This window comes from Colius striatus, chromosome 1 (genome assembly GCF_028858725.1).
Source record: "Colius striatus isolate bColStr4 chromosome 1, bColStr4.1.hap1, whole genome shotgun sequence".
Lineage (NCBI taxonomy): Eukaryota > Metazoa > Chordata > Aves > Coliiformes > Coliidae > Colius > Colius striatus.
In genome coordinates this window covers 149,430,717-149,454,998 of record NC_084759.1, presented here as the reverse complement: position 1 = coordinate 149,454,998, position 24,282 = coordinate 149,430,717, and positions in this window count along the sequence as shown.

Sequence of the window (24,282 nt, the reverse complement as noted above, 5' to 3'; positions counted from 1 at the left end):
GTGTTCCCTATCTTCTTCCCACTTGGATGAATATAATGACTTAAGGGATAGGAGACAATGGCAATAAGTTCCTGCTCATCACAGCAGTCACATCTCTTCTTTCACTATCCACCTTCTCAGGTGCCTCTGCATAACAGATATGAGGCTCTGCATGATGAGGACAACGGCTCTTCTAGCACGGAAGTATCACTGGGGTTAAGTTGGGTGATGCCTTGTGTCAAAATTGCTTCAATAAAGAAAAAACATATGGGTCATTCTCTTCACTTCTGAAGAGAACAGAAGGCCCAATATACTGATAGGATCCACTTCCTACAGAAGCCTGCTGCCTCCCTGGAGCCCAGCTTAAAGATGTGAAGAGGAAGCTTCCCACCCTGGTACCATCCTCAGATTATTACCCACTGTTTCTGCAGGTAGGTAGCAATGAAGTCACAACAAGAAGTGCAAAGGCAACCAAGAGAGACTTCAGAGACTTGGGACAACCGGTTAAGTGATCAGGAGCACAAGTAGTGTTCTCCCCTATCCTTCTAGTCACAGCGAATGATGAGGGAAGAAATGGGAAGAGCCAGATGATCAATAACTGTCTCTAAGAATCGTGTTACTGGCAAAATTTTGGAGTTTTGATCACCATTTGGTTTACACAACACCAGGCCTACTGGCATCAGAAGTTATCAGCACTCATTGGGAGAGCTTTAAACTAGATTTGAAGGAGGAAAACGGGTATAACCTGGCTTGCTAGAGATAAGCCTGAGAGCAACATACCAGCGTTTGAAGGATGGTGTGCTAGTGAGGTTGTTCATCTACCATTTCAGTGGAGGAAGGGGATGGAGGCCCAGGTTCAGCAAATTTGCAAGGATTATTCATATGTTAGAAACCACAGAAGCCCCTGAGAATGGCCAAGAAGTAATAAATGCTTCTTCCCGTCAAAAGGGGCATGGGCAAAAACCAGGAGAAGATAGAAGCCATTGTTTGGCAGGGAATCTATGACATAGATGCTATCACAGAAACACGGTGAGATGACTTGTGCAGCTGGAGTGCTGCCATGGATGGCTATGAACTTCTTCAGAAGGGATAAGCAAGGAAGGAGAGGAGGTGGGGTGTGTTAGGGAGAGATCTGATTTTCCAGAGCTTAATGATGGTGACAATAGAGTCAAGTGTTTATGAGTGAGAGTCAGGGGAAGAGCCAACAAAACAGATATCATGGTGGGATTCTGTTATAGACCACCCAACCAGGATGAAGAAGCAAATTAAATATTCTGTAAGCAGCTGGGAGGTCTCAGAATCACTAGCCCTTGTTCTCATGGGAGACTTCAACTTACCAGATGTCTGCTGGAAATACAATACAGCAGAGAGGAAGCAGTCCAGGAGGTTCCTGAAGTGTATGGAAGACAACTTCCTGACATAGCCAACTAGGGAATGTGCCCCACTGGACCTGTTGTTCATGAGCAGGGAAGGACTTGTGTGTCATGTGATGATTGGAGGATTTCTTGGGCATAGTGTTATGAAATTATAGTTTTCCATTCTTTGAGAAGTAAGGGGGAGCGTTAGCAGAACTGCTACCTTGGACTTCCAAAGGGCAACCTTTGGCCTGTTTTGGACCCTGGTTGACAAAATCCCTTGGGAGGCAGTCCTGAAGGGCAAAGGAGTTCAAGAAGGCTGAGTATTCTTCAAGATGGAAATCTTAAAGTTTTGGAAACAGGCTGTCCCCATGTGCTGAAAGATGGAGCAGAGGGGAAGACTGGCCTGGCTAAACATACAGTTTTGGCTAGAACTCTTGGGAAAAAAAGGAGAGTCTATGACCTTTGGAAGAGGAGGTAGGCAACTCAGGAGGACTATAAGGGTTTTGTGTGGTTATGTAGGCAGAAAATTACACAGGAAAAACCCAACTAGAACTTAGCCCAGTTGCAGCTGTAAAAGACAATAAAACTATTTCTATAAACATATCAGCAACAAAAAGAGGGCTAAGGAGAATCTCCATCCTTTATTGGATATGAGTGGAATCATAGTGACAAAGAATGAGGAAAAGGCTGAGGTACTTAGCATCTTTGCCTCAGTCTTTAATGGTAAGACTAGTTGTTGTCTAGGTACTGAGATCCCTGAGATGGAAGGCAGGGACAGGGAGGAGAATGAAGACCTCATAATCTCAGGGGAAATGGTTAGCAACCTGTTACACCATTTAGACATAGACAAGTCTATGGGGCTGGATGGGATCCATCCAAGGGTACTGAGGGAGCTGGTGGAAGTGTTCACAAGCTATCTTCTGTCAACTGTTATCAATCCTCTCTAACCAGGGAGGTCCCGGTTGACTGGAAGGTAGCAAATGTGACACCTATCTACAAAAAAGGCTGGAAGAAGGAGCTGGAGAACTACAGATCTGTCAGCGTGACTTCAGGGCCTAGGAAAGTTATGGAGTAGATCATCTTGAGTGCCATCACACAACATGTATGGGACAACCAGGTGATCAGGACCAGTCAGAGTGAAAAGTAGATCCTACCTGACTAACCTGATCTCCTTCTACTAAGAGGAGACCAACTTAGTGGATGAGGGAAAGGCTACGGATGTTGTGCACTAGACTTCTGTGAAGCCTTTGACACTGTTTCCCACAGTATTTTCCTGGAGAAGCTGGCTGCTCATGTCTTGGATGGATGTACTCTTCACTGAGTAAAAAATTAGTTGGATGAACAGGTCTAGATAGTGGTGGGGAATGAAGGTAAATCCAGTTGGCAGTAGGTGACCAGTGGTGCTCCTCAGAGCTCAGCACTGGGACCTATTCTGTTTAATATCTTTGTCAACGATCTGGATGAGAGGATCAAGTTTATCCTCAGTAAGTCTGTAGATAGCACTAAGTTGAGTGGGTATGTAGATATACTTGAGGACAAGAAGACTCTACAGAGTGACCTGGACAGGTCGGAATGATGGGCCAAGGCCAAATGTATGTGGTTTAACAAGGCCAAGTGCCGGGTCTTGCACTTGGGTCACAACAACCCCATGCAATGCTACAGGCTTGGGACAGAGTGGCTGGAAAGCTGACTCATGCAAAAGGACCTGGGGGTATTAGTAAACAGATAGAGGAATATGAGTCATCAGTGTGCCCAGGTAGCCAAGAAGACCAATGGCATCCTGGCATGTATCAGAAATAGTGTGGCCAACGGGATGAAGGAAGAGATTATGCCCCTGTACTCATTACTGGTGAGGCTGCACCACAAATACTGTGTTCAGTTTTGGGCCCCTCACTACAAGAAAGACATTGAGGTGCTGGAGCCTGTCCAGAGATGGGCAATGAAGTCTTAAAAGGACCTATAGAATGAGTTTTAAGAGGAGCAGCTGGGGGAGCTGGGGATGTTTAGTCTGGAGAAAAAGAGGTTCAGAGGAGACCTTATCACTCTTTACAGTTACCTGAAAGGAGGTTGTAGCGAGGTGGGTGTTGGTTTCTTCTCTCAAGCTACAAGTGACAGCAAGAGAAGAAATGGCCTCAAGGTGCACCAGAGGGGAAAAAAAGAATCACTGAAAGGATTGTCAAGCACTGGAACAGACTGCCCAGGAAAGTGGATGAGTCACTACCCCTGGAGTATTCAAAGAATGTGTAGATGTGGTATTTAGGGAAATAGTTTTGTGGTGGACATGGCAGTGCCAGGTTAATGGTTACACTTGATAATCTGAAAGGTCTTTTCCTGATTCTGTGATTCTGTTCCTACTCAGAGACCTCCTGAAATCACCTCCTGCTTGAACCCTCCTGCAATAATTAAGAATCACTTGAGAATTGAAAGTTATCTAGTTCAGATTAATAAATTCAAAGAAGCCTTGTCTACTTTAAAAGCATCCAGGTCTGTCTGTCCTGCTTCAAAGTACACAAATGGATGTTTAAAAGTAGACTCCAGCACTAACATGAGTGAAACCAACATAAGAAATAAAGAGGCATTAAAAGACACAGCGCTCTTTCTTTTGCAGCATTTGAAGCTGCTTAGAAATGATCCTAAAAGTTCAGCTCTTTCAGCCTTTTCCACAGAAGCTCCACATGCCCTCCTGGTGGCAATATGACATTCCTCTTCTCACCACATTACCCTTTCATTCCTGAGCCTTAACACAAGCCTTGCAAATTGCACTGCCTACACAGCATGGCAGCTTCCCTTGAGCCATGCACGAGTCATGATTCTCACTTCCAAAGAGAAAGAAAAGCAGAAGAGAGAAAAATTAAACAAGAAAGAAGAAATATCACATCTTCAGGAGACTGCCTGTTTCTGAGTCTGATGTCTAGCTTTTAGATTAGAGACTGACCCAAGTTTCAAAGCTAGAAAACATCGTGAGATATAAGCTACCGATTCAAGAACAGCCCCCACCTCCTCGCCAAAGCTTCTATTGCCTGGTTCAGATTCCTTCTACTACCAACACAAAGAACCACAGGGCTTTCAGCAACCTGATCTAGTTGAGGATGTCCCAACTTATTGCAGGCAGGTTGAAGTAGATGACTTTTGAAGGTCCCTTTCAACCAAAACCATGCTATGAAATACATTTCTCCCAAATCCCTGAGCTCCAGCTATTAAAAGAAAAACATACCTCCTGAAAGATCACCTCCCTTGTGGTTACAAAGCAGCAGATTTAATGGGACTCTGTCCTAATTCGGAGCACCTGAAAGAGCCCAGCAAGCTGACCTTCAGCTCTACATGCTTGCACTTTAAAGCTGGGCCTCTCTGTCTCAGGCACACTGTCAGACTCTCCCAGACAGGGTACCCAAATCAACAGTTCACCAGCTGAGCATCTGGCCCACATTGGTTTAACTTTATCAACTAGTTGGATCTGGTTAATATTAGGGACTAACACAATTCATATGTTTTGGAAATAAAGGTGAGCCAACAGTTAAGTCTGCCATCAGTAAAATAAAAATAAAAAGTGTAGAGGAAGCCTGAGAATGATTACTGCTGGGCCCAAACTAACCAGAAAACGAATACTTCTCAAAGCTACCATCAAGAAGAAGAGATCGAAGCCAACATTTTGATGCATGATGATGTAGAAATAACTCTGACTGGGAAAAATAATGCTGGAATCAATTTTATCCAATAGTGCAAACAATAACAACCACAAGCCAAAGTCTACCCTGCATGTACACATGAGACTCCCATTGATTTCAGTCCTAGCCACACACATGCATCTCAGGGTGGATTTTGGAGCCCCACGTCTTCAATCCACTATCTCTACCAAGCTCAGTTACTACATGCACTAAGGATGAGGGTAGCATACTTGTAACTTAGAACAGAATTTGGCCCATTTGCTGTATCTGAAGTATGTTTTCTCCTACTAAAGAAATCTATTTTTTTAGGATTGTGAAAAGTCATAAGTGGCATATAATAAAAAACTTTCAGTCTACAGTGTAAAATAGACCCTGGAAAACTACTTAAACTAATAGAATCCATCTTCCAGAATCAGGAAATTATTCACTGTAGAAAGAGAATGCGGAAAGGCTCTTTCTTTAACTCTGGATTGGACTGATGTCCCTGCTAGTTTTCCGACTTTCAAGTCCTTTAATACCCATCTATCTAGCTTGTATTGCCTCTGAAAACATCCGTATCTGTTTCTCCCGTCTTTGCTTTGGCTAGCAACACTAGGAGGACAGATAAATAAACAATGATGTCAAAAACATACATCATAAATCATTGGAAAATTGAGGTAATTTAAATAGTCTCGCTGAGTTCTGATATGCATTAATGACCCTCCCAGCTTTAGGAAGGGCTGTATGCAATTGCAAGTCATTAACCCAAGGTCCATCCCACAGTGTGCTCTGCAGAGCTTGACCCAGTGCTGCTGACCTTAGGGAAGTGTTCTGCAGGGTTCATGGCTCAAGTACTGAATGCTTAAGTCCACCTGGAAAATCAAGCAGATGATGTTTTTCTTAAGAATTCTATGCCAGTGTTCAGAAAACATAAATTATCACAAAAATTGTTAACCAAACAAACAAAGGATTTCCAGGGGACCACAGAAATGTAGGTGTTTGCACAAGTTCTGCATTTGCTTAGGGTCATCGAGAAATTCTAGACTTTATGGGCTGAAATTTCCAAAGGCATATGGAGCAGCTAGGACATGAATTGCAATTGAAAGCCAATGGAAACGAGGTGTCAAAATTCCCTCTCTCCTCTCAAGAATTTTCTAGAGAATTTACCAATACTATTGCTGTTCATTTCAAGGAGGTCCAAATCTCTGACTCTCAAGGCCCTGAGTGCACTCTCCTGCAGTTCAGCTACCAGGGTCAGAGGTAATGGGGGGCTATTCCAACTTGTGATGGCCATGGAGGGCTCTCAGCAGTGCTGGTGGGAGGGTACTTTTTACTAAGACTGGCACTTTAACCTTGAGAGAGCTACCACTGAGTAGCTCTTCAGGAATGTATATCCCAGAGCGATATACCACTATAAGCTTTAAAAGGTCTAAACACAGGCTGTGTGGAGGATCCCTGGGGCAAAGCACACGTCTCCTGAAAATACCTAGCCAGACCACAGCTGATCTTGTTTGCATCCTACATCTTGTCCACAAGCAGGCACGAGCAAGCTTGTGGACTTCCAAGAAAACCCCAGTGGGATTGTGAGAAGTTTGGTTTTGTTTCAGCACAGTGTCATTTCAAGAATGAGTCACCGTTGCATTTTAAAAAAGAGGCCAATTTGCTGTTCTGAAGAGGTTTGGATATATGTGGAGAGAAAGAACAACTCCAGTGCAGGAAGGTATCATTCATCAAAAAAGCAAGATCAGTTCCCACCAGCAGCTTGTAAGAAGGTTTTTCCTAACAAACAGCTAACCTGCTGTGGACGTTTGCTACACTTTTGTTCTAGTTTCAGACACACACGTTGTACAACAACGTTGTGAGTATATATATAATTTTGATCAAAGATAGGCACTTGCTTCAAATCATTGGGTTTGAATGAGGTTTGATTTTTGGGGTTGTAGCCAATAGTCTTGAGAATCACAGACAGATGTGTTGAAGGAAATTAATGACAAATCCATCTGCACATCGTGGAGTTACTCATTACAGTATTTCTCTGTCTTCTTTAAAGAGAAAGTGAAAACTGATTTGCAAAATTGACTGTAATGAGTATCTGTTTATGAAAGAAGGAAACACACATTGATATGTGGCTCTTGGGCTGGAAATGTTAAAAGTTACAAATGGTATGACCTTCATCAAATAATCAATGCTTGTAAAAGAAAGTATCTGTACATACCATTCATTTTCTCTCGGTGCCCTGAATTGGGATACAAAGTCAGTTTAGAAGACCACATCAAGCTTTTTGGGTTTAAACTCTAGGAAGTGAAAAGACAAGAAATGTGAAAGTAAAACAAAGTTGAACATAGCCAAGTCTTTCAGTCATTTCTTCCATATGTCCATGTCGATGCAGAGGCACTAAGCTCACAGAGGACTCGTTTCATACTGATGAAACTTGAAGCAAACCTGAATGACAGAATGCTCTCTTCTAGAAAACCAAATCTTCCATCATTTGTTGATGTTTGTGCTCCCAATTGAGCCGGCAGAAAATACACAGAGTGCACCACTTCCTTTGCTGGAGGCCCATGTGAATGTTTCTGATAAATTTATCTCATGGTGTCCTATGTAATAGATGGTTCAAGTGCCTCGGTGAGGCTTCTGAAAGGAATGACTGTCATCAGTTGATACCCCAGGCAGACACAGTTGTCACAAAAGAGGCAAAAGTCTAAAATAAACACTACTGTATTTGACGAAAGATGGCCGTCTCTTATCGGAGCCATTAAAATTCCAGTCTTGAAGGGAGAGTGGGCCAGATTGTCCCATGGAATTTGTAATCATCATTCAGAGGAGTCTGGTATTCAATAAAACAGCAAATAGTCCAGAAAGTGCCAAATACATTTTTTATTACAGTGCTATATGTCTGCCTGTTCTCTGATTGATGCTGTACGACAACATTTTGCTGATAAGAGCACTTGCGAGTGCTGACTTAGCTTGGTTGAGTGGGTTTGCTTCCGCTGCCTGAAAGAATTATTTTGGATGGAAAACCAGACTTGCCTTGTTTGAATTACCTGAGTAAACTCAGCCTTGTAAACAGACTTACGTCAGGCCTTCTGTGGAAGGTGAATATCACTCTAGTAAATCACGAAAAGCTGCAGGATATATATTCCTGGCTCTGACATAAGCCAACAGAAAAGAGGAAATTCACAACTGAAACTTTAAACCTCTGCTCTTGTCATTTCCCTCTTTACAAATTCATTGCACAAAGGAGAAATCAATCTCTCTAATTATGTTAGTAGATTGCAGCAAGACAAACAAGAGGAGAAACTCGACGTTCAGCTTTTTATTTATTTGGTATTGGAAAACTCTTCTCCTGAAATATTCAAGCTAAACTTAGCTCAGACATTTTTAATGGAATTAAAGGAAGTTTGGTAATTAAAGGAAAAAATTGGTACTTGCTTTGATTTTTACTTTGCAGATGCTGAGTAACATAATTTTGTTCAGTAGGACCTTCAACATTACTATTACACACATGTGGAAAAGCTCTGTTCTTTGGATGCTTGGAGACAAATACCTTATTTTCAGTTCATAGAGTCATAGAATCATAGAATGGTAGGGTTGGAAGGGGCCTTTAGAGATCATCTAGTCCAACCCTCCTGCAAAAGCAGGTAAACCTAAATCAGGTCACACAGGAACATGTCCGGGTGGGTCTTGAAGACCTCCAAGGAAGGAGACTCCACAACCCCTCTGGGCAGCCTGCTTCACTACTTCATCACCCTCAGTGAAATAGTTTATTCTTATATTTAAATGGAACTTTTTGTGTTCCAGCTTCATCCCACTACCCCTTGTCCTGTTGCTGGCTACAACAGAAAAAAGGATTGTCCCAACCTCCTGACACCACTTCTGGAGAGATACTAAAAGTCTTTCAAACGCACTTATTTATTATAAAACAGCCTTTTAGAAAAGAGGTTAAAGTGGTTCTGAGTGCTGCTGAATGTTAAAAAGCATACTTTCTAGAGCCTTTAAAGACAACTTTTATCCTTCCAAATCCATCACCTACACTGTTGTATCAGTATTCATTCTTTCCCTGTTTTCTTCCTACCTGTCCTGCTTATGACTAGACTCAGTTCACTCTGGGCTTCTCAGTCGTTGCCATACATGGACTTAAAATCATGTTTCTAGCATTATCAGCTTTTGTATTTTTGTAATGTAGTCACTACAGAGCTTTAACACTATTCTTACAGTTGTTATAGGGAGCACTGTGAGAAAAGGAGGGTTTAAGGTGTATACTTGTCCAGTCTTAACTCTCTGAGAATTGTTGAACTCACACGCTGACAGTAGTCTGGTGATAAGGCTTCCTTGTCTACTTAGCATATTAAGATTTAAGAGGTAATTGTTGTTTGTATTATCTCAGTAAAAAAGTTGGCACTTACTCCTAAAGACAAATGCTATTGATACTGAGATAGGTACAAATGAAAGTGCAGTCTGGGAGTTTTCCTTACTATGCAGACCTTACACACAGAACCACAGAATCACAGAATCTTAAGAGTTAAAGGGACCTCAAGAGATCACATAGTTCAACCCCCCTGCCAGAGCAGGACCACCTAGAGTAGGTCACAGAAGACAGCTTTTTGTTATAGGTAGCATTTCTGAAAAGTGTGAGATATTCTACTATGAATGCATCCCTTTGCTGTCCTGGAAACAGGTTTCATCCATTTTGCAACATTGACTTTCTTCACAATGAGGAAACACATATTTTGGAAAAGATCTTTTCCTGATCTCAGTGAGTTATTTGGCATATAAATTTTCAGAACATAGCCAGTAGATTGAGAAACACAATAATGAGAAGAAAATTTTCCCGTCTATGTGCTAAGGAAGTTAAGTTGAAATCATGTGAAAATTTGCCAATATTTCTTGCAGATTTCTGTTATTCTACCAATATACAACATCTTCCAAAAAATGTCAGCTATACATGTCACCATTTAAATGAACTCATGCATTTTCTATACACAAGTTACAGCAATAACATTTTTCATTTCACTGTTCACCAGTAGTTCTCTAACCTTAATATCAAGGATAGCATTAGATGTAGGTCCAAGAGAGCACCAACACCAAACATTTGCATGGTTTCTCTGTACTGGAGAGGCAGAAGAAAAATTACATAATATGTCACACATTAAGAAGGAGATGTCTACAGACATGACAAGTACAATGAAAGCTTTTTTTGTAAATGCATTGATTTCAACAGAAAATCTATTTTGAGGTATGTACATGGAGTCATGGTTTTTTGTGAGCGTAATTACGCTCACAAATAGCACTAACTCCAAAGCACATTAATTGAAGTAGAAGAAAGAAAGGCTCTCCTGCATAAACTCTGTGCTTTGTAAGGCAGCAGAGGAAAATAGAATACAGATTTGGCCTAGGTTGAGGACAGTATGCTCCTATTGCACAGATACTATTCGTACATAGGTGATGTCACCACTTCCAAATCTGATTTGAATTGCTCTAGGTGAATAATGACCATAATCATTACAAGCTAGCAGCTAATTCAAACCAGCGGAACACACATTTGGAGAGAGGCAAGATAATTACATTGTACAAAGATCCTTGCAGGGCATAACAGAGTTTATGAGCAGCTGGTAGATAATAGCTTTTTAAAATAAACACTGTCTAAGTGCACAATCCAGATTGCACGCAGCTCTTTGAATATCACTGCTGTTTTATTTTCCCTGAGACTCAGAATGATGGCAATGAATTGACTGCTGGTTGCAATTAGAGAAGCCTAGTAAGATGGTATCTCCATTAGTAGCTGACCTCTCTAGCTACTAGGTTTGCTTTGAACATCTTAGCAGAAAGTGTGACACCTCCCAGAACAAAATCAGGACTCAGAGAGGTGGGAAGGAGGAGTGTAGAGGGATTTTTCTATATAAATTGCTCTCCAAGTCTAAGCATGCTTCATCTAAAGGGTTGTGGTTATGGGTTGCAGTGTGATCCTTGCTTTCAGAATTTACCATATTACTCCTTTGCCTTACCTTCTATAGGCTAGGCCAGAATCACAAGAGACATTCAGACAACTTTTTGCTAGTTTATTTTGGTCGAATTTCAAAATTATTGCTATTTTCTTGGACAGGAGCCACTTCACTGGTGAGATGGTTGCTCATTTTAAGACAGCCTCTGTAGATTTCCCATTGCTGGACTGTGTCATCGTTATGTTAGGATATACCTCTGAACGCCTGGCCACCCATTGCCTGTGGAGAGTCACTTTCCTTCCAGGGTTCAAGACAGTCAGTTCTGTATCAAAAAGCTGCAAAGACACAGCATGAAGTTATCAGCAACCACAGAAGCTTGCTCAGGTGTGAGCAGAAGTAAGAGGAATTAAATACACACATTGCCTTGGAGAACCTTGTCCAGATCAATACTTGGCAGCAACATGCAAATAGTGCCTCGCTTTCTCACTTGCTATGAGCACTCTAAGTTCAGCCTGATGAAATCAGCAGGACTTCGGGAATTCTTTCCAGCTGAGCAGTATCACAATTTTCTCACAAACCATGTGAAGAACTTTTGCTTTGATATCTCCCCTCTGGACATTATTCATCAGAGTCAAAGGTATCTATCAAAAGCACAGATGAATGGCCAGCTGGACAGGTAGACTTCTTAAACTTATTTGAATGGATGATCAGTTTCAGTTCCTGAAACTCAGTCTCTTCTATAGGTGTCAACAACAGCTCTTAAAAGAGCTGAGCCTCATGACAGGACTAAATTTCTGCCCTCAGATAGGACCTTGCTTTTTGTGCTACGGAGAATAGGTTTCCTCAAAATGGTGGGGTGCCCAGCATGAGACCTATTGCCTCTCCTGAGAAGCAGAGACACCAGGAACAGTAAGAATTGAGAGGGAAAAGGGGAAAACAAAAGCATTATTAGAAAGTATGTCACATTAAAATAAAGGCAATCCCACGCCATTCTAGCTGTACAAATTTAGGCCTTTACAGTGGTTTTTTTCCAAGTAAAGATATTAATAGCAGAGACCAGCACTTTTGATGCAATTCTTTTTGTGTAAAACAGTATAAATAGTCTGCTCTCATAAAAACAGCAGGTCGCAAACAACCAGTGGCAATTTCTTACAGCAGCAGATCTTTTCTAGGCAGCTCTCTGGCTTCTTAGGCGTCTCCCAGGACAGGCATCCATGCAGCCTGGATGTGCTTCAGCTACTTTCTGCTGCCTGTTTCCCACATGCTGTCTGCCTCCTTCCCCACCTGAACTGTCTCTTGTCCACCCACACATATTCCTTTCCCAAAATAATACCCAGACAAAGCCCCACTTCCCACAATATTCAGATTCCTGAGCTGCCTTTGTTTTGGTTGGAAGCATGTGCTTAGCAGTCTATTGCAATATCTTAAATGAAGGAGAGTTTTCTGCAAGGCATAATCCAGTTTACAGTACACCATTGACCTGAGATGCTACATTCAGGGCTTTGCCCTGAGCCCTCTTACTAAACATCAGCTATCATATGTTTACACAATAGAGCAAGGTATCCATATCATAGTATCAATACCAATGAAGACTACCAAAATCTGCTGTTTTGCTTCTTTGAATTTGACATCCAACACAGACTACGATTGTATTCGCAGAAATACTGTTATGGTCCTGCACCTGTGATAAATAAAGAAAAAAAAAGTAGAAGCACTGCATGAGAAAGAGCAAATGGAAAATGCCCGTAAGTTGGTGTTGCGCACGTCCTCTGCCACACAGCAAATGACTTCCTCTTCACCACCTCCTCCCAGCTAACAAAATGGCCAGGCATACAGCCAGAGCAAAATCCTCTGCACCTCAGGGAGGAAAATCAGGGTAGAAAATTCCACCTCCTCTTATTTTTGTAGGATCTTATGTCTATTGGGCGCAAGGCTATGAGACAGTGGTCCTGTGCACATCCAGAAGGTAAATGCGAATGACTTGACGTTACTTCCCACCTATGCCTGAGCACTGGGAACAGGATAAGGTTTTGCATCTTAAGCGCTTGCTGCTTTGACTCCACAGATAATGAGGTCTGGGGTGACCGTAGAATTAAGCCCTGTTATTCTCAAGCATTTTCTCCTGCCCCATGTAGGAGGCCCACCACCCACAGAAGTCCCACAAAGAGAAGCCATGAAGCTTTTAAAAAAGCAGATGAAAGAGGTGATATTAAAGCAGGCTGCAAAGTGCACTGGTAAAGTTCCTTATCATACAAGTAGGAGTGTGGTGGGTCATTTACTTGGCGCCTGCAACTGCAATGCCCTTGGGGTATCCTGCTAAATGTTATCATACTGCTGCAGGGTTTCTCCTCAGAGCCCCATAAAAGAGTCCAGGAAGTTACTCGCATTCCAGGGTCAGCAACTGTTGACTCTGTTGTTGAGTACAACAGAGCACTGTTGTCCTGGTTAAAGGATTTCAGGAATGGGACATTGACAGAGGTCTGGATCCTGGCTGTACAAGTCTTCACAGAGGGTGACTTTTATCCCTTACAGGACAGTAAAACAGTATAGGGATACAAGGTAGGCTGAAAGACAAGTAAAAAATATTCTTGACACTTTATCAGTGTCAGTGCCAAAGAACACAGCTAGATAAGCTTAGTTGCTCAGTTTTTCAAGTGATGTACCATGAAGCCCCAAGTCACCCCATATAGATGTATGGATCTGAGGCATTCAGGCACAAGGCAGCATGGTCCTACTGCATAGCTCCTTTCAAGAGCAGTAGTATACATAGGCAACCTGTGAGAGTAGCCTCAGGAGTTTGGGAAGAGTTGTATTTTTTCTATACTTGAAATACTATATTTCTCTGTAAAGCAATTGGAAAATGTGGCCAAGAGGCAGAAGGAAAGGGTGAGGATCATTTTTTATCTTTAAAACATCTACATCTGTCAGGCTTGGCTGAACATGAAGATTTTGGAGCGGTAGGACTTTTGAAGTAACAGTGAGAGCTATTATAGGCTCTCAATACCAAGATTTTTAGTATTTAAGTTTGGGTATAAAGCGCAAGAGAAACGACAGGACAGCTAGAAGAGACTGGCTTCAGCACACTTCAAGGAGAACGTGAGAACAGCTTGGATCTATACATACATCTCTCTAATTCACTTGAGTACCAGAGTTCAGCCCCACTCTGCTAAAATATTACCTCAGTGATCAGGAGCAGAATCTGTATTGCATTGTGGAGCTATAAAAAGTAGATAGAACTCAAGTTTTGAGAAAGTGTCTCATTATAAGCACAAGCAAAGGGGCAGAAGTAATTCCATCAAGTTAAAGTCTGAGGATGTAAATCTGCAGTGAAAGGGAAAATGGAGAAAATAAAAGATCTGTCTGAAAAAGGGTCTCATTTCCACATAACCAATTCCACCCTGACCCTGCATTAGAAAGTGGTTTAATGAAGCACAGATGAAGTGAGAAACAGCATTGTACAGGTTTAAGGACATGCCATCTCTGCTCCATGAGTCATGGAGAATTTTCATCAGGGTTTCAAGGGAGACCCCTTCACCTGGATCAGCCCAGCACAATTCATGCTGACCAGACTGAGTTACAAGCAGATAATAAAATGTTCCTTGACGTTGCACATGAAACCAGTTCCAGGGCTCTGCTCTACCTTTACAGAATATATCTGCATATAGACCTATGCATCTTTCAAAAAGTATCTGTAAATACATAGATGCATCAGACTTTTATAAGCTCACTGTTCCCTTTTGGCAATCTCAGGGAAATATATCCTGAAAGCTTAACTTCTGACAAATCACTCTTTTGAGTCAAAGAGGATGTGGGGCTTTTGTGGGGAAATCTCTCTTCATTCTGCTGTGACAAAGCAACAGCCTCAGACTCTATGTCTCCTCAGCAATGTACCTCTCAGGCAGGTGTTGTGGATGTGAGAGACAGAAAGCTTTCATTCACTCTGGACTCTTTTGGCCACCCAGCCTCTTGAGCAACTTGAGTAAAGGGAGGAAAACCCAGCAACTTGAGTAAAGGGAGGAAAACACAACCACTGTTGGAACAAAATGTCCTTGTAAAAACAACAGATCTTCCTAATATTAAGCATTTGCTAATTGAGGCTACTCTAGGAAACAAGACTTGTTCTTTCTGATCTCCATAGAAACGCTCAGTCATGCTTCCTTCCTAAGCCATGCACAGACCATTGGAAGCATGTCAGCATGGACCAGCAACCCTTACTGGCTGGTACAGCCAGAACAATGTTTGTCTGAAATATGCAGAGAGGATTTTTTTTTTAAATGTTTGTTCTTTTATTTATAGGCACAATTACCAAGAAATTCAAGTGATCATTCTACCTTTCCTGTTTATCATGCATTACAATGGGAAACCTGGGATGCTGAGAGCAAATTCCTGGAAATCCCCAGATGTTTGCATGCATTCTCATAATATTTGACCATGAAAATGTTCTTTATAGCAGGTGTTGGACTTTTTTTGGGGGGGGGGGAGGGGGAAGGTTTGGTTAGGAAACTGGGTTATTCAATTACTTGTCAGATTGAGATTTTTGCCTCAGACTCCTGTTAGAAGATAACTTGAAATTTTATGTGGCATTTGAGGTCTTGCTTGCAGTCTGATGTCTGGAAATCTGATGACAGCCTAAACCAACTGTAAAAGCCATGTCACCTTCTTCTTCTGGCGCAAGCTAGGAGAACTGGAGAGCTCCCCATGTCTTGTCTTTGCAGCTGCTTGACAGTCTGTTAGCTGTTTGACTGTCAGTTACTTGCTCACACACTTCTGGCAATCTGTTTGGATGTACATGGCAGGATAGGGAGCTGCTGGGTCTGTTTGCTGCTGTGATGGAACGTCCTCTGGAGAATGGATTTCTTGCAGTGCATGGAGCCCACAGGAAGGCCTACTTTTGGTACACAAAGCTCAATTGGTCTTGGAGAGATCTCAATGTCATGCACATTTAGCCGTAGGTCCTCTCTTCACATCAGAGGGATACCGTGGTATCGTGGTGTTCAGAATAGTCAATAATGCTGACACTGAAATTAGGAGCTCCCTGGCTTACCTGTGCCGTTAACGATGGGATCCTACATCTTTACCTACACCAGCAGTGACTCCTGCAAGCAGCTCTAGAAGCCATGGTGTCATCATCAGTAGTGATAAGGCTGTCTGCTGCTTGACACTTAAGCTGTGATGCAGAGGAGATGTGCATACAACAGAGACCGTAATTCTGTGACTAGTGTGTACTGGATTTTTCTTCCTTCAGTGCTTGTTCTCAGAACAGACTTCGTGTGCCCTTGTTCTGAGTTCGTTCATTCCTTCCCTCTTTCTTTTTCACTTAATAGTGAGAGTAACAGATCTTTGATTGACCTGTGTCACAGTAGCAGTTTACTTGGCATCTGGGAGAAATCCTAGAGAAGAAAAAAATCCATTCCAGGAAGCAAGACTTGTGTAATGAGTATGGGTTCCATATCTTCTCCCTGGCCAGCATTTCAAATCCATCTTAATAACAAAGCAACTGCAGTCTATTTGCGTTTTATAAAAACAAAATGTGAAATCCTACCTTAATGCTTTGAAATTGAATCTAACAGCTCACAAATTCCATGTGTCATGCTAATCTGAAGGCTCTGCCTACCATAAACATTTCTGAATCCTCAGTTGCATTTAAAACTGCCTCTGCCACACTTCAGCTGAAGGAGAGGAAAAGCTCTCTCTGCAGCACTGAAAGTAATTAGTCTCAGAATAATCAGGCTTATATAATCAATCTTAATTGTAAAAATGTTTTTAAAAGAAAAAGGATATAGTAGCAGTTTGTGACATCAACAACAGTGTTATCTAGGCCCTGGATTTTAAAATTATATTGTCTACATAAATTAGCCAGTTCCCTCCATCTTTCCAATAACAGGCCTAGCCAATTAACATGATCCATAAACTTTATGATGTGTAGACTAGGACTTGAAAATCGATTAAACAATGTTTGGGAGGTGAGTGCAATTAGGTTACATCACAATCCCGATGGGTTTTGTAATTAACTTGGGCTTCATCGTGAAAGAGTGAAGGCCAGATGCTCAGCAAAGTGCAGCTGACAGTAAGATAATGAAGTTATGTTACATGACATTAGCTCCTGCTTGAGCTTAATCCAGAACCCTTACGCTAGAAGAATTACTTTAATTATACACTGCAATTGGAGAGTATGTCTCTCATGGGCTGTAAGTAAATCATGGCATGCATCCTTAAGCCTTAAATTAACAAAATACATACACAACAGAGAGTAAGGTCATTGGTGCTAAGTCAGACCAGAAGCTCATCTTGTCCTCTGTGGTGCCTCTCAGAGAACTCAGTAGCAGATGCTTGGGGACATCCTTCCCAGCTGGTTTCAGTGGGACTCAGAATTAAGGAGAGGCTTATTTATATACAAGTCTAGATGCCAAAGAATTGAAGGGCCAGGGTGTATGGACAAAGACAAAGGCAATGAGACTTCTACTGCTTTGCCCTTTGCCATTTCCTCCAGGAAATTAAGATGAATCTTAATTAATAAGATTATGATCTTTAGAAGGCTATGAAGCTGTTAGACTGGGTACTTCCACATGCGGTGCTCTGTGGAGGTTCTTACCACAAGGTCCCCGAATGCCTTAAAACCTATGATCAACTCTGAGTAGACTAGGGACCTTTATATGTGTAGATAACACCTCCAACAACATGAAAATATGGTCATCTTATTCTACAAACAACAGAGAAGTTGTAGTGAACTCTTATTTTTCCAACGAATACTTAAGAAACTAGATGCTTCACTGTGAATGATAAAGATTGTACTGGTTTTGCCCTTGACTGTTTTTTAGGAGGCAATCACCATTTCTTCCTTTCTCCCACAGAAACTCTTGAGGACCACAGCTTAAGCACCACACAGATGAGAAGCTGAGAAAAGGACAGGAAAGGACAGAAATGTACATATAGCACATCTGTAAAAGAAAAAAAAGTGTTTTTCACTCGATTGTGAAATGTATCTGCTTACAAAGTCTGGGATTCATCTTGTCCAGCTTCATATAGATAGAATTATCTGTTTCCCTTATAAGTAGCAGAGAAAAATAAGCACCCCCAGAGGGCAATATATCCCAGCTATCCTCAGTGGCTCTGTCCAAATGGGGTGACTCACCCCTGGACATGGCTATTTCTTTCTATAGAGGGGTTTTAAAGGATGAGTTTCAACTGAGATGAGCAGACTTTAGTTAGTGGGCTGAATTTCATCCAAAAGAGACAAAAAGTGTGAGGGTATTTTTTTCCTAGAGAACTAATGAGTGATTAAAGTGAGTAGCAAACTGAGGAGAACAGAATCCTGTTGTAAGAGTTATAGCCCATTTACATATATCTTCCCATTCATTTGATTGTTTGCAGCATTTAACTGCTATGTACTAAGCTGCAGTCTGGTTCCTTACTCTGTGTTAGCTAAGCAAGCTTTTGAGGTGAATGGTAATTTTTTGGAATAAGGATAAAGATAATACTAGGAATGCACATCTGGACTTCTTCCTGGGAGAAATATAAGAATGAACAATCTTACTTATCCTTTGCTACAACAGATGAATGTCATCACCCACTAAAACCTACCTACAACAGGATGAGTAAAAAGAATTCACAGTCTTTGAGCCAAGCTCAGACAACTCTGTTCCTGGAAGTAAAAGTGGCTTATTTTAAGATTAATAGTGCATTCTGCATCCTTTAGCTTAACATGGGAAATGGGAAAAAGGTTTCTGGAAAACAGTATCAGCTTTGGGCAATATATGTATTTGGAAGGCTCTGTAACATGTGCCTTTGGTAAAATCTCGCTTTCTTCTTATCCTATTTACTCAGAACAGCTTGATACTTTATTCTTCTTTTTATCCCAGCTCATTCTCATTCCTGCTTTTCCCTGCTGCATTCTTGCATAGTGTTTTGTTGGAGGTCAGGCAAGAAGACTGTGATTCCTCCAACCATGAAACTACTCAATGTCTGTTCATTTCTTTAAATTTACCTTCCTTTTCTTTTTCCCGCCTTCTCATGATTTCATGCTCACAAGTGACTTCAGTCTGCAAAGCTTGTTTGTCACCATGAGATCCCCACCTATCCTTAATCATGTTCCTTATTTTAAAAACAATGATGATGGAAGCTTCTCTTCAGATTTTTTGTAGAAAATTCTCTTTGGTTATCCATTCTTGAAAACTATTTGTTTTGTGATAGCTGGAATCCAACTACATTCTCTAAAGAACACAAGCCTACTCCTTTCCAATAAAAATGGTATTTCGAAGACCTAGTGTAACTTCGCTGATTTCACAGAATCCCAGCAGGGAGGAATTTAGATCCGTTGAGTTTATGCTACTCCAGGACACATCTTGGTGTAACTTATTTATTGGTTTCAAGCTTCTGAGGTAATTTGTGAACCCGTATTTTATGTATTTATCCTGAAAGTTTTTGTGCTACCTGTTTCTGACTGTCTAGAGAAGCTCTTTCTTTCAAAGGCAAGGCTAATAATTAGAGTCCTTTTCATGGGAAAAGGGCCCTAATTTAATTGCTTTCCAGAGCAATTAAATTTTATCATTCTGATTTGAGCAAGTAAATAAACCAAATTTATTTCTGGACAATCAACTGTATTAGTAAGTTGTGTGGATGTAGATGACGAAAAGATTGGTTTACTCTTTCTAAAGGTGTTCACTACCAACTCATCTTCCTTGTACAGTTGGTTTGCAAGACAACTGCCTGCAATGGTAAGGGGATGATGATGAACTCAGAAGTAGCTTATTAACTCTGTCCTCAGGTATTTCTGTTGTGGAGTACTCGTTTGTGTGACTCAAAGAACTGCTGTGTTGTACTGATCTTCCAATTAGAAGTAAATATGCACCTAAGGGACATTTCTTTCTTGTACCTGTTGGTCTGAGTTACTATGCTCTCAAATCTTGTCTTACATACATATCTTTGCTGTTGCCTTTTTAAGGCAGCGGTTATAAAATAAAGTGTGCGTGATATAGAATAGCAACTTTCAAGTTGTTATCTGTTGACAAGGATTAAGATAGATGTTTAATCTTAGAGACCCAGATACACTCAGCAGATATGCATGGACTGATTTTGATAAGCAGGCAGTGACTAACCCAGGATTTCTCTGTGGTATGACAGCATTATCATTGTTGAGGCTGTAACGATCCTACCTGCCCTGTTCTGCTCTGCTCTGCTCAGCCTGCTATGTAGTAAAGAGCTAATGCAATCAGATTAATGCAAGTCAGCCTTTGCAGAGGATCCAAGGCAGAACCTTGGCAACTCACATTTTTGACAGAAAGTGTAGAAAATACAGAAATTTAGAGCAGCCTGAAGGTACTGTTGTTAAGCAGTATTAAATGGCATTTTGCTGTATGTTCAAAATTGACATGAACTTAACCCCAGAGTCCTCTCAGTATTACCTCCTATGGCTGACAGAGGGGCTGCTGCATTCAAATCATCTACTCTGGTGGTCCCCATACTCAGAGTATTGCCATCAGACGATGACTCAGATCCCAGAGACCTTCATGAAGCAACACTCTGACATGCTGCAGTGGTCCACGAAAGCTGGCATTGACTCCTTATTGTTAAATGCTTTGGGACACCTCAAATATGTATGGAGCTATATAAAATTCAATTCTATTGTAAAGAAAACAGCTGTCATGAATTAAGACTACGTTCAGATTTTGAGATGTGGACGACTGTCCGGTAGGGAATGAACAGAAAACTCAATCCATTTAACTTAAAAACTGAGATTTGTCTTCTCTTTCCCAGAAAACAAAACCCCGGGGATTTTAAATCTATAAACCACATATAGCGTATCACCCAAACAATTTCTTCTGAGGTTTGAAAAACTCCTTTCTGTTAATTATTGGTTATAAATGTTTTGAAAGAAAAATGTACTTTTAATGCTGGGTTTAATTAAAATGCCTTTAATAACAGTCATGGATTTTGCAGCACAAGTGCTAAAAGGCCAAATCTTGCTTTTGCAGAGAGTTAAGTTCAGAAGGACTAGATGAGCTAGCAACCCAAGCCAGATTTGGGCCAAACTTTGCAAAACATTTTTCCTTTTAGTGTGATTGAAGTCTGCTTTCCCAGTAAGAACATTTTCTGGAAAAGAGTAGATTTACTGTTTGAACTTTATCATTTCCTCTTCTACAAAACAATAGGAGAGAGAAGGAACCTTTCCAATTTTTCACCCCTTTAATTAATAAGACATTCTTTGGCACATGACAGGAAAAATATGTGATGAATGTACTCGATAGGTTATGATTAATAGTGGTCTAGGGAGGTTTTAGAGACATGAGACGCCCCATAAACAGGGAATTAATACCAAAGTGAGCATTTTTATAATGTCCATTTTGGCACTCTCCCTGACCTAAGATGTTAGTAGCTTCATATGACATTTAATTAATGCTTAAAAAAAATAAAATACAAACAGCACTTTTCAAACCATAACAATTCATTGCATGACTTATGTGGATTTGAACTGGCACAGTTAGTCAAAACATTCCTAGTGCCACTTTATTTCCATAAACCATTTGTATTGTAAACTTTACCAGAAATTTCTGTGCCAGGTTTGAAGAGTTCAGGCAGAGGGCACTTTGTGTATAGGGTCTAGATGTAGCCTGCTTATCAAAATGATTTAATAACGTAATTAGCAATAATTAGAAAGAGGGAAGCTACATCAACAGTATGGCTAACTTATAACTGGAGTCTGCAGCTAGATATATTATATTTTTAGGAAAATTAATATCTCGATTCAGGCCTGAAAATACTGGCCCTGACTGACCTCTCACACTGGTGAAAATTATAAATAACTGGTAATGTTAATTAAAAAAAATAGAAAAATAAAGGGATTCCTTGGCCCACTGTTCAACTCTTGCATTAAAGGTGATGTATAGTCCACTTGGTTCTCTCTGGAAAGATCTCCCATCCAGGACTGTTTTGGGTACTCTGCTGAGCTGATGGTAGCGGTAGTCAACTGTTGAAGAAAAAACAGCTGGGGCAAGGATATAAAACCAGAAGGATGCAACCATACATGCTCAGTGGTTGCTAATCTGAAGCCAAATGGGGTTGTCCTTGATTCTGTTTTAGTAGGTATTCACCATTTCTTCCTTTCTCCGGCAGAAGCTCTTGAGAACCACAGCTTAAGCACCAAAGAAATGAGAAGCTGAGGATATGCAGAAGCTGATATACAGAAGCTGTGTATCAGTAGAAGATGAACTGTGAGTACAAGTGGGAGATGGTTGGTTCGAAACCTGAGCTGTCCTGATCTGGGCAGGAAGTTGAGCTGAGGAGCCTTAAGTGGGACAAAATGCTGTATTTGCTGCAGGCCCTTGTTTTCTGAGCACCTAGATCTAAAGACCAATGTTATAAAATAGTAATGTACTCGGCCACCTTCCCCAGCCTCCAAAAGTAGCAATAGGAGAGAGGAAAAATGGAAGGTTAATGCTGAAAGTAATCACTCAAGTTTGTTAGGGAATGGACAGTTTCTAGTCTGGTTACTAAATCAGTGATCATTAAGAGACAACTGAAATGTCCAGGTTGTCCATAAAAAAAAAAGAGGGAAAATTAGAATGTGTAACTGAGGATCTTAATTGCGTTTCACCAAAAATGTAAAACGCTTTGTCAGGGATATTGAAAGGTTTGAGATGAAAAGATGTTTTTTAGAGAAAAATGAAGTGGACTAATATTATATGCTATGTTGTAAGAGCTCCATAAATGTGTAAGCAAGCATCTAGCATGGATAGAATTCTTTGGAGTAGAATATATTATGCTATGCAAAAATACAGAATACAAAATAAATATTAATGTTAAAGATAAGGTCCAGATTTTCCTGAGGAAGATAGCAGACAATTTTCTCTATAAAATATTATAAATTTCATTCAACAAAGAGGGCACCCTTAAATATACTTTGTTTTTATAAGTGATAAGAAATAAAAAGTTTTTTCAAGTGGGTCATGGGTTGATTCAGTTTAAACACAATTTAAGGATAAACAAAGGCAGTTTGGTAATTAAGGTCTTAGATTTCAAATGGATAAAAACTGAAAAGTGAAGGTATCTAATTACTGAGCTAGCTAAAAGAAACGAAGGTCCTGAGGACAGAGGAAACATAGAATTACTCAAAGTCAGAGAGATGAAGCCTATCTGGAATTTGTATCATAAGCAGAGGAAAAATCTTTGTAAACTTGTGAGGCAGGACTGGACAGAAAGAGGTAAATAATCACTTACAAAGAATATATCAAGATTTTAGAAAAGGCCTTCTCAGAAAGTAAAATATTGAATAATCAGCAAAAACAAGCTACTTCAGATGTCAGGAAACATACAGGTAAAGTGAGAACCAATGTTATTCAAATTGAATTACAGTTTGAAAATAGAGTTGAGACAATAAGCAAAAAGCTATATTTGTAAGACCAAATAAAAAATAAAGGCCCACTGGAGTAAAGATGGTGTAGAAATCAATGGTAATTCAGGTATAGTTTGAAAACTCTGCTTTGTTTTTAATATTACAGTTGAATACAGCTGCTGTAATGCTGCTACTTGTAAAAAGATGGAAATAGCCCACTGACAACTAGGGACTTACCTGACTTTAATGATTTCCAAACATATTGGTGAATTTTGAAATAAAGTATTTGTAGAGAGAAATAATAATTCAAATATATGCATATATAAAATAAAGTATAGCTTTAACACAAATGAACTGTGCAAGAATAAGCAGGTATATTTATTTGATGATAAAAACACTCTCCTAGACAAAAGAAAAGCAGAATTTTATCTGGATTTCAACTAAGCATTTGATATGAAGCCATAGGGAAAAAAGGTTACATTATGTGCAAGAGCTGAGAATTATTATAATAACTATAAGGTCAACAGGGAACTGCTTAAAGGGCAGCTCACAACAGATTCTACTGAAAAGGGAAATTATCAGGTGGGAGGAAACCTATTGTTTGCCTGATTGACCTTAGGACCTATTTACTTCATAGTTTCATTAGTGACCTTGGCACAGAAAACAGTATCAAACAAGGGATATTTACTGGTGACATAAAACTTGAAATCATGAAAAGAATTAGAAAGAAAGAAATGGATAACTTTGGGGCTGGTGAGATCTCATGCAACAGTATCAAGAGCAATGCACTTGCATGGAAGGAACAAAGATACAAGTCTGTCTCCATCTGTCTGCTACTGGCTAATTTGAACATTCAGAGGTAGCTAACTAGTATTAAGCACAGGGATACATGTCAAATGTAGGCCATCTTCCTCCAAACCATGAATTTCTACTGGAAAGAAATATCTGCATATCAATGGACCACAGGACGAGTCTGGACCATCAACAGGATGTGTCCATGAATAAACCCAGAAGCTACTGCAGTGAGTACA